This window comes from Neophocaena asiaeorientalis, unplaced genomic scaffold, assembly GCF_003031525.2.
Source record: "Neophocaena asiaeorientalis asiaeorientalis breed wild unplaced genomic scaffold, Neophocaena_asiaeorientalis_V1.1 scaffold757, whole genome shotgun sequence".
Classification (NCBI taxonomy): Eukaryota; Metazoa; Chordata; class Mammalia; order Artiodactyla; family Phocoenidae; genus Neophocaena; species Neophocaena asiaeorientalis.
The window spans coordinates 722334-735987 of record NW_020172686.1 but is presented as its reverse complement, the minus strand read 5'-3'; positions in this window follow the sequence as shown (position 1 = coordinate 735987).

Sequence of the window (13654 nt, the reverse complement as noted above, 5' to 3'; positions counted from 1 at the left end):
GAGGAAGGTCAGGACCCCCCCCGCACCCGACAAGGCGGCCTGCACGGCCTCTCCTCCGCATGCGCACAGCACACCCCCCAGCTCCGCGTGGAGGACGGTCACCCCAAGTGCAGCATTGCAGGCTGGCGTCCGCGACTGACAGCAGCGCCTGCTGGTGAAGTGTGGTACTGCAGCTGCCGGGTGACCCGGGGAAGCGGGAGGGAGGGGGGCGGTTCTCCGGGCTGCGAAGGGGTGGAGGCTCCAGAACCATGGAGTCAGCCCTAAGGAGCCCCGGCTCTGGCCGTGGGCCCTGCTTCTCCCAGGGATCCTTCCCGATGCTCCCTCCACTCCTGCGTCACCAGGTGTCCCTCTGAGAGCGAAGCAGGGTCGCTGGACCGCGAGTGCCCAATAGGCAGGGGCTGTCCTAAGTCCCCACTACCTGGCATGGGGCCCGGCACAGTGGGGAGGGTCCCACGGCCAGCACAGGGTCAGGGAGCGAGCTGCTGCCCTCGGAGGCTGGCCACCCCTCCCGCTGCTCCACGTCCTTCCCCGGGACTCGGCCGGGTGGACAGATGGACAGATGGGTGACTGATGGATGGATGGACAGATGGGGGATGGAGACGTGCAACAGACCATATACAGGATGCTGGCTGAGTTGAGGCTACAACCCGAGGAGCCAGCAGGCTCTGGGAGCTCTATGTAAGCAGTGAGTGTCCGCGACGCCCTGAGTGTGGTCCCTCTTGCTGGGGGACAGGGGTGGTGTGCCGTGTCCTGCCCCCAGTCGTGCCAGTGGACCCTGGGTGTGTGTGCCACCAGAGCAGGGTCCTCTGGGCTCCATCTCACCTCCACTCTGGCTGAGCCACTCAGCCTGCTCCACTGCCGGCCCCATCTGTCTGCTAAGTCAAGCCGCAAGCACCTCCCCGCAGCCGCCCAGCCCTCCTCCAGTGTGAATTCTGAAAAGCGTAACTCAGCTCACGTCACTGCGCAGCATGGAACCCCCAGGTGGCCCCTCTGTGGGCGAGTGGCATTCACCCCTGCCCAGGCCCTGCGCCACCCCCATCCCAGGGTACTGGCCAGCTGGCTCTTTGTCACTCGGGCCTCAGCTCGGGTCACCTCCTGGGTGAGGCCGCCCCGATCCCCTGGTCTAAAGCAGGCCTGTTGGCACCCCCAAATCTCCCCACTCCTGTCACGCCTGTCTGGAACTCCAACGTGTGTCGTAGTCACTGAGGCATTCCCGGGCCCAGACAGGGACTGACAACAGAGCCCAAAGAAGTACACGCCAAACGGGCTTGACAGCACGGCGGGCCGGGGGCGTGGGGTGGGTGCCGGCCGCGCCCAGGCGTCGACTCCCCTCCGCCCTCCTCCCAACAGCGCCCCTCAGCAGGTCCCCCATGCTCCATCCATGTGAGGGTCCTGTCTGGGGTGGGGGCCCATGTTGCAGGCCCCGGGCACAGGCGCCAAAGCTGCGGAAAGGCCAAGCACTCTGCCCTTAGGCCGTGCCAGACCGCCGGATTCCCCCCGCAGGATGGGGCCAGGTGAGCGTGCCAAGGAGGCCAAAGCTGAGCCTCGCCCGGCCAGGCCTCACCCAGGAGGCAGGAGGAACCCTTCTACAGGGAATAACGATAAAGCAGTGACCACGGTAAGAGCAGCAAACGAGCGGATCTAGCACGGACCGTGCACGCCAACTCAGTTTTTCATCTCAGCAACCTGAGGCGCATGCAGTATTGACAGCCCCACTTTACACACGAGGAAACAGGCCATCTGAGAGGAGGAGTCCTTGCCTGGGGCCACTGCAGAGCCCGGGCGCCTAACCCTGGAACTGCACCTCCACGTGTGGTACCAGCCAAGCTGGCGCAGAGCCGACGATGATGACGATGACGGCATGATGGGGTGGAGGGGGAGAGGATGAAGAACGACCCAGGAAAGCCCCCCGCGGCTGCCCCTCCCCACAAGCTGCAGCCCAGGCCTCAGAACAGGTGGAGGTGGGAGAAACCATCCACATTAAAGGAGCCAGGCATTTACAGCAGCTAGCCAGGACCCAGAATGGTTCTGACTTTAAATTGGCTCACCGAAAACCCTTAGAGAGGGGTGTCACTACCCCACTGTACAGATGAGAAAACTGAGGCACCAAGGGGCAGTCACCTGCCCAAGGCCACACCGCTAGCAGGTGTCAGAGCTTATTCCCCACCACGATGCTCATCTGCCAGCGGCCAAGTGTGAATCTTCTGGAAGGACTCTACCCGGCCCAGTCTGGAAACTGTCTTGTAGGTGATCAGAAACACCCCTAAACAAACTGGCCAACAAATGTGGGCCCGGCCGACAGGTGTGATGGTGAGGAGGATGGACGGGCCAACGTGGAGTGCGCCCAGGACTCTCACCGTTTACCGAGGCTCTAGGGGCCCAGCCCTCTGCCAGCCTCGGGGTTACCAGGCCTGGTGGAGGGGTGCAGATGAGAAACGGGTCATCACCACACCGCAGAAGGGTGAGCTGAAAGAGAGGGGCACGGGGGACTTCCCTGGTGGTCCAGCGGTTAAGAATCCACCTTCCAATGCGGGGGACGCAGGCTGGGTCCCCATTCAGGGAACTAAGATACCACATGCCGCGGGGCAACTAAGCCCGCACGCCGCAACTAGAGAAGCCCACGTGCTGCAACGAAGGCCCAGCACAGTCAAGATAAAAATTATCAGATGGACAGATGGGTGACTGATGGATGGATGGACAGATGGGGGATGGAGACGTGCAACAGACCGTATACAGGATGCTGGCTGAGTTGAGGCTACAACCCGAGGAGCCAGCAGGCTCTGGGAGCTCTATGTAAGCAGTGAGTGTCCGCGACGCCCTGAGTGTGGTCCCTCTTGCTGGGGGACAGGGGTGGTGTGCCGTGTCCTGCCCCCAGTCGTGCCAGTGGACCCTGGGTGTGTGTGCCACCAGAGCAGGGTCCTCTGGGCTCCATCTCACCTCCACTCTGGCTGAGCCACTCAGCCTGCTCCACTGCCGGCCCCATCTGTCTGCTAAGTCAAGCCGCAAGCACCTCCCCGCAGCCGCCCAGCCCTCCTCCAGTGTGAATTCTGAAAAGCGTAACTCAGCTCACGTCACTGCGCAGCATGGAACCCCCAGGTGGCCCCTCTGTGGGCGAGTGGCATTCACCCCTGCCCAGGCCCTGCGCCACCCCCATCCCAGGGTACTGGCCAGCTGGCTCTTTGTCACTCGGGCCTCAGCTCGGGTCACCTCCTGGGTGAGGCCGCCCCGATCCCCTGGTCTAAAGCAGGCCTGTTGGCACCCCCAAATCTCCCCACTCCTGTCACGCCTGTCTGGAACTCCAACGTGTGTCGTAGTCACTGAGGCATTCCCGGGCCCAGACAGGGACTGACAACAGAGCCCAAAGAAGTACACGCCAAACGGGCTTGACAGCACGGCGGGCCGGGGGCGTGGGGTGGGTGCCGGCCGCGCCCAGGCGTCGACTCCCCTCCGCCCTCCTCCCAACAGCGCCCCTCAGCAGGTCCCCCATGCTCCATCCATGTGAGGGTCCTGTCTGGGGTGGGGGCCCATGTTGCAGGCCCCGGGCACAGGCGCCAAAGCTGCGGAAAGGCCAAGCACTCTGCCCTTAGGCCGTGCCAGACCGCCGGATTCCCCCCGCAGGATGGGGCCAGGTGAGCGTGCCAAGGAGGCCAAAGCTGAGCCTCGCCCGGCCAGGCCTCACCCAGGAGGCAGGAGGAACCCTTCTACAGGGAATAACGATAAAGCAGTGACCACGGTAAGAGCAGCAAACGAGCGGATCTAGCACGGACCGTGCACGCCAACTCAGTTTTTCATCTCAGCAACCTGAGGCGCATGCAGTATTGACAGCCCCACTTTACACACGAGGAAACAGGCCATCTGAGAGGAGGAGTCCTTGCCTGGGGCCACTGCAGAGCCCGGGCGCCTAACCCTGGAACTGCACCTCCACGTGTGGTACCAGCCAAGCTGGCGCAGAGCCGACGATGATGACGATGACGGCATGATGGGGTGGAGGGGGAGAGGATGAAGAACGACCCAGGAAAGCCCCCCGCGGCTGCCCCTCCCCACAAGCTGCAGCCCAGGCCTCAGAACAGGTGGAGGTGGGAGAAACCATCCACATTAAAGGAGCCAGGCATTTACAGCAGCTAGCCAGGACCCAGAATGGTTCTGACTTTAAATTGGCTCACCGAAAACCCTTAGAGAGGGGTGTCACTACCCCACTGTACAGATGAGAAAACTGAGGCACCAAGGGGCAGTCACCTGCCCAAGGCCACACCGCTAGCAGGTGTCAGAGCTTATTCCCCACCACGATGCTCATCTGCCAGCGGCCAAGTGTGAATCTTCTGGAAGGACTCTACCCGGCCCAGTCTGGAAACTGTCTTGTAGGTGATCAGAAACACCCCTAAACAAACTGGCCAACAAATGTGGGCCCGGCCGACAGGTGTGATGGTGAGGAGGATGGACGGGCCAACGTGGAGTGCGCCCAGGACTCTCACCGTTTACCGAGGCTCTAGGGGCCCAGCCCTCTGCCAGCCTCGGGGTTACCAGGCCTGGTGGAGGGGTGCAGATGAGAAACGGGTCATCACCACACCGCAGAAGGGTGAGCTGAAAGAGAGGGGCACGGGGGACTTCCCTGGTGGTCCAGCGGTTAAGAATCCACCTTCCAATGCGGGGGACGCAGGCTGGGTCCCCATTCAGGGAACTAAGATACCACATGCCGCGGGGCAACTAAGCCCGCACGCCGCAACTAGAGAAGCCCACGTGCTGCAACGAAGGCCCAGCACAGTCAAGATAAAAATTAAAAAAAAAAAAAAAAAAAAGCGGGAGAGGGGCACGGGCACAGGGGAGGGAGGGCGTGTGCGGAGGGGTGGGCGGCGCGGGAGCTGAGCCACAGGGTGAGTGAGCTGGCAGGCAGGCTGCGGGGGAGGGGGGAGCAGGGGGAGCTCAGGCCATATCCAGGAGCCAGGACTTCCCGAGGGTGGAGGGGACCTTCCAGAACGCTTTCAACAAGGGAAGGGCATGCTCAAATGAGCTCCTGAGAGGAACCTCGCTGCCCGCAGACAGGCAGGGAGACGGGGGCTGGCCAGCTGCTGCTGTTGTCTTCCACGGAAAGGTCAGGGTCAAGGGCAGAGACTCTGGAGCCGAGCCACCTGGTTTGAATTCTGGCTCAGCCACTCTTCCTGCTTGTCTTGGGCAAGTTACGGAGATGCTTCCTCGTGTTGTCATTGCTGTTGCTGCTTGTTTTTTGCTTCAGTGCCCTCGTCTGAAAATGGCACTAGCAACACGCGGCCTCACAGGCGCGGTCGCTGAACACAGTCCCTGGGCCGACTGGGAGGTCAGCTTCTCTTTGCTGGTGAGATGGTGGTGGGCTGGCCACGACGGGTAGGCACGACATCCGGTGACAAAGTCAGTTTCTTTAACAGGTACAGGACTATTCAGATCACCTATTTCATCTTATGTCGGTTTTGGCAAGTTGTATTTTTCCAAACATTTGTTCATTTCGCCTAGGTTGTTCAATTACTGGGATAAAATCGTCTCTGCGCCATCCCTCCACGTCTGTAGCCCCTGCAGCGCTGCTGCCTTTTCCGTTCCTCACGCTGGTAATCTGCCTTCTTTTCTGCTTAATCATTCTTAACTACGGAGTTCTCAACTTCGCTGATGTTCTCCAAGAAACAATTTTTGGCTTTATTTTCTCTATCGTTTGCTTCCTGGTTCACTAATTACGCTCATTTGCATTCGCCCCTTTCTTCTTTAGGATTCCTTCCTCTTCTCTTTCTAGCTTCTTCAGGTCACTGATCTCGAACCCGTCTTCTTTTCTAACACGAGCACTGAAGCTGGAGGTCTCACTCCGAACACTGCTTTAGCTGCACCCCACACATTCTATATGGTGAATTTTTGTTTCCATTTGAATTTTCTAATGAAACCCTGCTCATAAGGACAGGTAGGAGGCAGAAGCAAAGGACTGGCCTGGGAAGGGGAGTGAGCAGTGGAAGGGGCCCCGTTTCTGGCCCAATCACCGGGGCAGACGCAAGGCTCCCCACTGAAGTGCGGGGAAGCTTTAGAGCTGTGTTCTGGCTTGTTCTCACTCAGTGCGGGGGCTGTGACATCTGAGTGGAGGGTCTCAGGCCTGGATACACAGGCCTGGTGCTCAAGGGGAGGTTCTAGGCTGACACGTGCCCGGCTTTGCGGCCCAGTGGTGAGGGGTCAAACCAAGGCTGGCTGAGCGAGGGAATGAGGAAACCAACAAGAGGAGCAAGTGTGCGGAGAAAGTGAACTTGGGAAGCTCACCTCCCCACCCTGCCGGCTCTGAGACACAATGGACCAGTCTGAGGCCAGTCTCAACTGAGAAGGGCTGCATAAGGGCAGAGTTAGATACACGCTGCCTTTCCAAGACTTGGTACAAAAATACTGGAATATCCCATTGATAATTTTCATACTGACTACATGTTGAAACGATACTACTTAGAATATAGCCGTTCCTCGGCGTCCGTGGGGGACTGGTTCCAGGAGCCCCCTGCAGATACCGAAATCCACGGTTGCTCAGGTCCCTCGTATAAAATGATGTAGCCCAGTCAGCCCCCTGCGTCCGCGGATATACAGAGCTGACGGTACATGGATCTAAAATATATTAGGGTTAATTCTGTCTCTTCTCTTCATACTTGTAAAGTGGGTCCTATTACAGTCCTATCGAAGAGTGTGCTGTTCCAAGCGTCACCTGCAGGGTCAGGACCTGCCTTTGACAAGGCCCCTGGGACCCCTCCAGGGGTTTGGGCAGTGCACCCCTCAGTCTCAACCTCCCCAGTCCCACCCCTGGGATAGGTTTCTTGCCAAGCCCCCCAGGCAAGGGCAGGTGGCTGGACATGGACACCATCTTCCTTAGACACGACCACCCCCGCTCTGACAAGTTGCTAGGGGTGTCTTGCGGTCAATGCTGCCCCTGGCTGGGGGAGGCGGGCCAGCCAGACATCTGTGCACACCAGACACACGCTTGCCTCTCCTAACATACTGGGGGACTGAGTCACATTCCGTGTCTGCAGGGACAGAGGCTTCACGGGGCGCGGGTGATCTGCTTCAGTCGGGACGCATCCTCAGTGTCGGCGCCTTAGGTGCCGACGACGTCCTCGTGCGGCGAGCGGCCGGTCCAGGGGCCTGTCCTCCCCAGAGTGTCTCCCACGTGAAGGAGTAGATCTTGTTGGGAGTGACCAGGCGTTCACGTGTGGAGCACCTCTGTGCTCAGAAGAGGTGCGTGCACACGGGGAAGGCCTGCGCACAGCAGCAGACGAGCAATCCTCCCCAGGAAACTGTCAGCCTGGACTGGGCGTCCCAGGTGGACGCTGGAAGTGGCGTGCGGTCCCCTTTGAGGGCCAGGGGCTCATCGGGGTCGCCCACGCTCACCTCCCGGGGCTGCCCTGCCACCCACTGGCTGGATGCCAAGGGGTCTCCTTAGTAAGCACCTGCACAGGACGCTCCATCTCTGGCCGCTTTTGGACGGACCACCTGGTCACCCCTCCCTCTTCAACCTGGCAGCAAATCACAACCACCACTGCCCTTGCCCATCACAGGTTTAACAGGGACCAGGCGCCAAGTCAGGGGCTCCTGCCCAGAAGGTGCCTGTCCCCTCCCCACGGCCCAGTCTGCAGAAGGGGAGGTGGGCTGCAGGGCCGGAGGAGAGGTCCCAGTACAGCACTGTGCCCAGGCTCTGGTCTCCGTCCGAGGGCTCCCTGGGGCAGCATGGGGCCTCCCCCAGAGCCCCACGACACCCCCAAAGACTCACTCCAGCCCCACCCACCAGGCTGGGCTGCCCTACTCTCCCTCTGACGGGGTGGGCCACACCCCACACCCCACACCCCACACCCCTGACTTCGGGGCCAGGTCAATTGCCAGGGCCCCAACCTCTGCCACCAGGCCACGCAGAGCCCACACAGCTGTGTCCTTTGGCCAGCAAGGTGAGTCATCAAATTAGAATTAGCCACCAAAGTTTCAAAAATCACTGAATCCACAGAAAAACCCAGGATTCCAGTTGTTCGCAGAAACAAAGATCTGGCCACACTGGACCTATATTTTCTCATGGCAACACGGGTCCCCCAGGACACGACACACGCAGCCCAGTCCCCTCCGTGGCCAGTGGGTGCCTCGCCCAAGTGCACGTCCCTCAAGGTCCCAGCACTTTGAACCTGAGGCCAGCCGCAGCCATGCGGAGCCCCGTAGGGGTCAGAGGGCCCCTGCAGGTTCAGGCAGAAGCCAAGCCCCTTCCTCAGCAGCGATCACACAGGGAACAGCCCCACCCCAGTCACCTCGGAGCTCCCCCACAGCCGGGGCCCTTCCGGAGGGGAAGGAGGAGGGCGGCCCCAGCCGTGGCGTCCCTGTGGGCTCAGCCCTCTTCCCCACCCCGCTTCTGCCATCAGAGATGGTGCCCCGACAGTCCTGTCTCCCCCACTAAGTGGCACCCAAGCACTGCAGCCAACATGCGCAGAGCAGAAAGGCCTATAAAGGCAGGAGCTGCACCCGTCCAGTCCTGGCCTGCCTGTGCCACGCCCAGACAAGAGCATGGGGCCGGGCGCGTGGGCGGTGCAGCGATGCTCACGCTGCCCCTTGGGCTGGGAGTTCAGGGCACGGGGAGGGAGGGGGTGGCCTGAAGCCTTGCCACCCTCAGTGCATGACGACAGGGAACAGTGGGAACGAACGTGAAGGGTCAACAACAAGACCTCAGAAGCGCCTTCAGTGGCATATAGAAAAAGACCCCTTCCAGAGCCGGGGCTCCGAAACAGGACAGGTGGAGCTGGTCCATCAAGGAGGCCGCCAGGGAGGCCTGGAGGGTGATTATGGCGAGCTGAGTCCCCCCAAGCCCACACCATGTGACGCAGTGAGCCAGGTCCAGGCCAGGCACCCCCTCCCCTGGCTGCTCTCCTGCAGCTCAGCCGGAATGGAATGAACGACAGGCAAGTCCAGATGTGCAGAAAACCACTTGTCAGAGTAAAGCACTTCCAGTACGACACATACTTTGTTAAATTACAAACACTGATGCTGTTATAAAAATAATGGCACAGCACTTTTTATTTTCTTTAATCAGAAAAATAAGCCCCATGTTTCTGGGAGGGAGACCAGGTATCTGTAGGCTCTGCTCTGGGTGTCAGGACCCCCGGAGGGCCAGGGTCCTCATGACCAAGCAGGGAGGAAGGCTCGGGTCTGGAAACCGGGGGGCACCTCCGTGGCCTCCATGAACCGGGTCGGTATTAGAGGTGGCTGTCACAGCCGGGTGAGACTGGGCGCACAGAGCACTGCATGGGAGCCTGGCCAGGGCACCCCTGGTGGCCGACGCTGTTCTCCCACCTTGTGCCCAGGACTCCAGGAGCACTAGTGCGGGGCTGCCCTGAGCCAGAGGTCAGGGGCAAGGGGTGGTGACCCTTGAGCACAGGTGCGGGTCGGGTGGGAGTGGGGGGAAGCAGAGAAAGGTTTGTAGTGTGAGGTCTGCCCTGACCGGGGACGTCCTAGGGGGCCCGGAGCCGGAAAGCTGTAGGGGACGAGTCGGATGCTGGGAGGGGACATTCTGGGAATGGCCTCAGAATGGACCTTCTTGGTCCAAAGCTGGGGGGGTGGACAGGAGACTGCCCCCGGCTTCAGTGCTCAGTCACTGGGGTGGAAGAAGAGTCCTGAGGGGGAGCCTCTTGTCTCACCAGCAATTGCTACTCAACCACAGACAGCCCTGAGCATCCCTCGTGTCCCCTCTCCACAGTCACAGGACTCTAGAGCTGGGCAAACATCACCCTTTGCAGAGGGAAGCAGCAGGACCTCAGGCCTGGCTCTGGTTGTGCCCACGTTCTACCTGGTGGGGGATGGGAATGCACACTGGCCAGATGGGGTGGGGCCCAAGGAGGGCAAGGCCTACAGCTGGCACGCCCCCCAAAATCACACACGCACACACTCCACGCACAGGCAGACACTTGCAGACCACACACCGTGTATATGCACACACAAACTCACACACTGGCTGGGCAGCACACCCGGGCATGGAAGTCCAACATTCAAGGACATGTGGGCACTTTAGAGGCACAGAGAGATGCTAAAGGACCCCCCACCCCACAAGCCTGAGCTCTTGGGGGTGGCTGTGTGCTCTCTCCCGGGCGCGTGCACGTCACAAAGCAGCGGGCACGGCGGGGGCCAGCCTGGCGGGAGGTGGGAAGGCGCTGTGGTCCTCTCCTCTCTTCCCGGCGTGGGGGGCCTCGGCTCGGTGGTGGCCCTGCAGGGGCTCCCGTCTCTGCTGAGCCTCAGCCTCCAGCCGCAAATGGCCCGGCCTGTCCGGAGAAGGCCTCCGGCCAGTCTGACAACACACCTCGGGCCACAGGCTGAGGGGGCCTTGGCCCGGCCCAGCACAGCCACACCTGGGGTGGTCTGGGAAAACAGGCGTCAGGCTCCAGGGCTCACAGATGGGGCCTGGCGGGCCACTGCAGGGGTGGAGGATCGAGTCCGTCGTGACCTCAGGGGCCGGCAGGGTTGGCCTGGGGCCAGGAGGGAGAGCTGGGGCTGATGGGGCCGGACCAGGTCCAGCAGGGACTGCCGTGGCTGGCTCGGGGGCCCCAGGAGAGGCCGGCGGGGCGGGGTTGGCCGGCCCAGAAGTGACGGGCGCTCAGGTATGGGGAGTAACGGCTGGGGCTGGCAGGGCTGGCTCGGACCCAGAAGTGACCGCAGGGGCTGGCAGGGCTGTTTCGGGCCCAGAAGTGGCCGCTTTCGTCGGCACGGCTGTTCTGGGCCCAAGAGTGGCCGCTTGGGCGGGTGAGGCTGTTCTGGGTCCATGAGTGGCCGCTTTTGTTGGCACGGCTGTCCAGGGCCCAGCAGTGAAGGCTTGGGGGGCCCAGGCTGCTCTGGGGTTTCGACTAATTGCTGGGGCTGACTGAGGCCCAGGAGGGACCGCCGGGGGCGGCTGGGCTGGCCCAGGAGGGACCTTCGGGGCTGGCATGGGGCTAGGGACAGCCGCCGGGGGCAGCAGCACTGGCCCGAGAGTGAGCTGGCAGGCCGGCGACGTGGGCGCAGCACGAGGAGTGACTGTGGGGGCCGGCACCGCTGTCCTGAGGATGCCCTGCTGGGCTGGCCACGGAGACACGGGCCCATCCACGACCGCGTGGGCCAGCAGCGGTGCCAGAGGGCCAGCAGGGACCGACAGAGGTGGCACGGGGCCAGGACAGACCGCAGGGGCCGGCAGCGGTGCCACGGGGCCAGGATGGACCGCAGGGGTCGACAGAGGTGACACGGGGCCAGGAGGGACCGCAGGGGCCGGCAGCGCTGCCACGGGGCCAGGAGGGAGCGCAGGCGCCGGCAGCGCTGCCTGGGGGCTAGGACTGCCCAACGCGGCTGGCGGGGCTGAGCCGGGAGTGACCGCTGGGGCCGGCAGGGCTGATCTGGGGCTGGAAGCAGCTGCTGGGGCCGGCAGGGCTGACCTGGACCCAGAAGTGACCGCCGGGGCTGGCTGGGCTGTCTTGGGCCCAGAAGTGACCGCTGGGGCCAGCTGCGCTGACCCGGGAGTGGCCGCTGGGGCTGGAAGGGCTGCCCAGGGTCCGGGAGAGCCCGACGGGGCTGGCAGCGCTGACACGGGGCTGGGAGTGACCCCTGGGGCTGGCTGGGCTGGAGCTGCTGCTGGCGCTGGGCCGGGCCGTTCTGGTCCCAGTGGTTGGCTGGGAGCGGCCCCCCTTCTGGGGAGCACACCTGCATGGAAGAAAGAGCACGTGTCCACCTGGGCAGGTGTGCCTGTAGACCCCCCATCCAGCCCAGGCCCCTGAGACATGCTGCCCCCTCACCAGCATTCCAATCCCCAAGGGAGTTGAAAGTGGAGTGTGAAACACCAAGAAGAACCCCTCTCTGAAAAGAAGGCGCAAACCAGTGAGTCCCTGGAGAGGAAAACAGCTGTAGTGCTGAGCCGACACCTAGGACAGAACCCTGTACCCTGGGAGAAAGCCCCTGGCCCCAGTCTCCCTGCCCCATGCCAGCTGGGCTCTGGGTGACAGCAAGGATGGCCCCTCCCAGCAGGGCTGCTCCTTGCACCTGGTCCACCAACCACAACTGACGTGACTCCCTCCCTGTCTCGCAGACCCACTGCGTTTCGCGTAAGTTTAGCACATGGAGAGCAACCAGCAATGAGCCTGGTCCCCACGCGTTACAGACACGCTGGACACCCCATAGTCGGCGGAGCCTGACAGACGCAATGGGGAAACGGGGCCAGCCTATCAGCGGGTGCACCCTCCAGTTCCGCCTGAGCCAAGCACCCCCTGCCCCCAGTTCCTGGGTTCCTGGCCTGGTCTGCCTTTCTCTGGCTGTGACCCCCACCCCCCACCCCGGGGTGTCCTCTTCCTCCACTCAGAACCCTCAGACTTCCGGCAGGCGGCTGCTCCCGGCCCCAATCCACATATGCCCCTAATCCCACACCCGACAACGATGGAGCACGTTGCCAGGCAGGCCCAGATGCCGATGGGTGGTGTCCAGGTGCTGCTGTGGCCCCCAGGCCGCCCAGGAGCCCTTGATTCGGAGTGGGAGGGCCCAGCGCTCACCTGCTTGGTGGGCTGCAGCGGGGCCTTCTTCTCCCCTCGGTCGCAGGTGGGCTCCAGGTCCTGCTCGGAGCTGCCTGCCTCCAGGGGCCGCCCGTTCTCACCAGGCTCTGCAGACGGGCAGTTTTCTGATTCACGGGGCTTCTTGACAAGGCGACGTTCCCACTTCTCCTTCCGCTCGTGTGGCTTCAGGGCCATGTCCTTCTGTGGGGTGAGGAAGGACAAAGCCAGTTAATCGGCGGTGACACGATTCCAAGTGTTATCCCACCAGTGACACCATGAGAGACCACGTTGTGCCGAAGGTGGGGCCCTGGGCACGTGACAGCACCTACCTGGAGGTGCCACTACCCGCCACCCCCCCGCAGTGGGCTGTCAGGCTGCCACACCTCGGGAAGGAGCCTCCCATCCTGGGAGGGCCACATGAAGGGGAATGAAGGGAGATGGGTGAATGGGTAGGCGGCAGACGGGTCTGATGAGTGCGGGTGGGCCTGTCAGGACTGGGGGTTTGGGGAGGGTGACTGGGGTGAGTTTCCCGAGGAGCCCAGCCAGTGACGTGGGGCCCTGATCCTTGGCCCAGTGTGAGGCCTCACCCAAGCTCAGCAGGAAGCAGCTGCTGAGACTGGTGGCTGGGCTGGCCTTCAGGAGGCACGGCCCATCCTGGCACCTTCTGGATTCCTGGTCTGAGACCGGGGCGAGCCCTGGGCTGAGGGCCATCGCCGCAGTAGCTGGCTGTAGGCAGAGATGCTGCAACTCCAGCTGCCCCGTCCCCTGGTCCTGAGCCACCCGTGGGTTTATCAGCCCAACTCGAGGATGCCCAACTGGCATCCTGACCCAATGGGAGCCTGTCTTGGGAAAGCAGTCTCCATGTCAGCCAGGTGTGCAGAGCTGCAGCGACCCCAGACATCACCCCTGGAGCAGGGACCTGGGCCTGCCTTGTTCACAGCTGTGCCCAGTGCCTGGAGCCAGGCCTGACACACAGTGGGTGTTTAATAAGCACGTGCTAAAACGATGCCGACAACGGCAGCATGGTCTCCCATCCCCATGGGCGGCTGGGCCTCTGCACTGCCTGCACAGCTCCTACAGTGCAAAGGGTGCCTGGACCCACCGCCACCTGCAGCTCTGCCAATGTGCCCAGAGATGCCTGG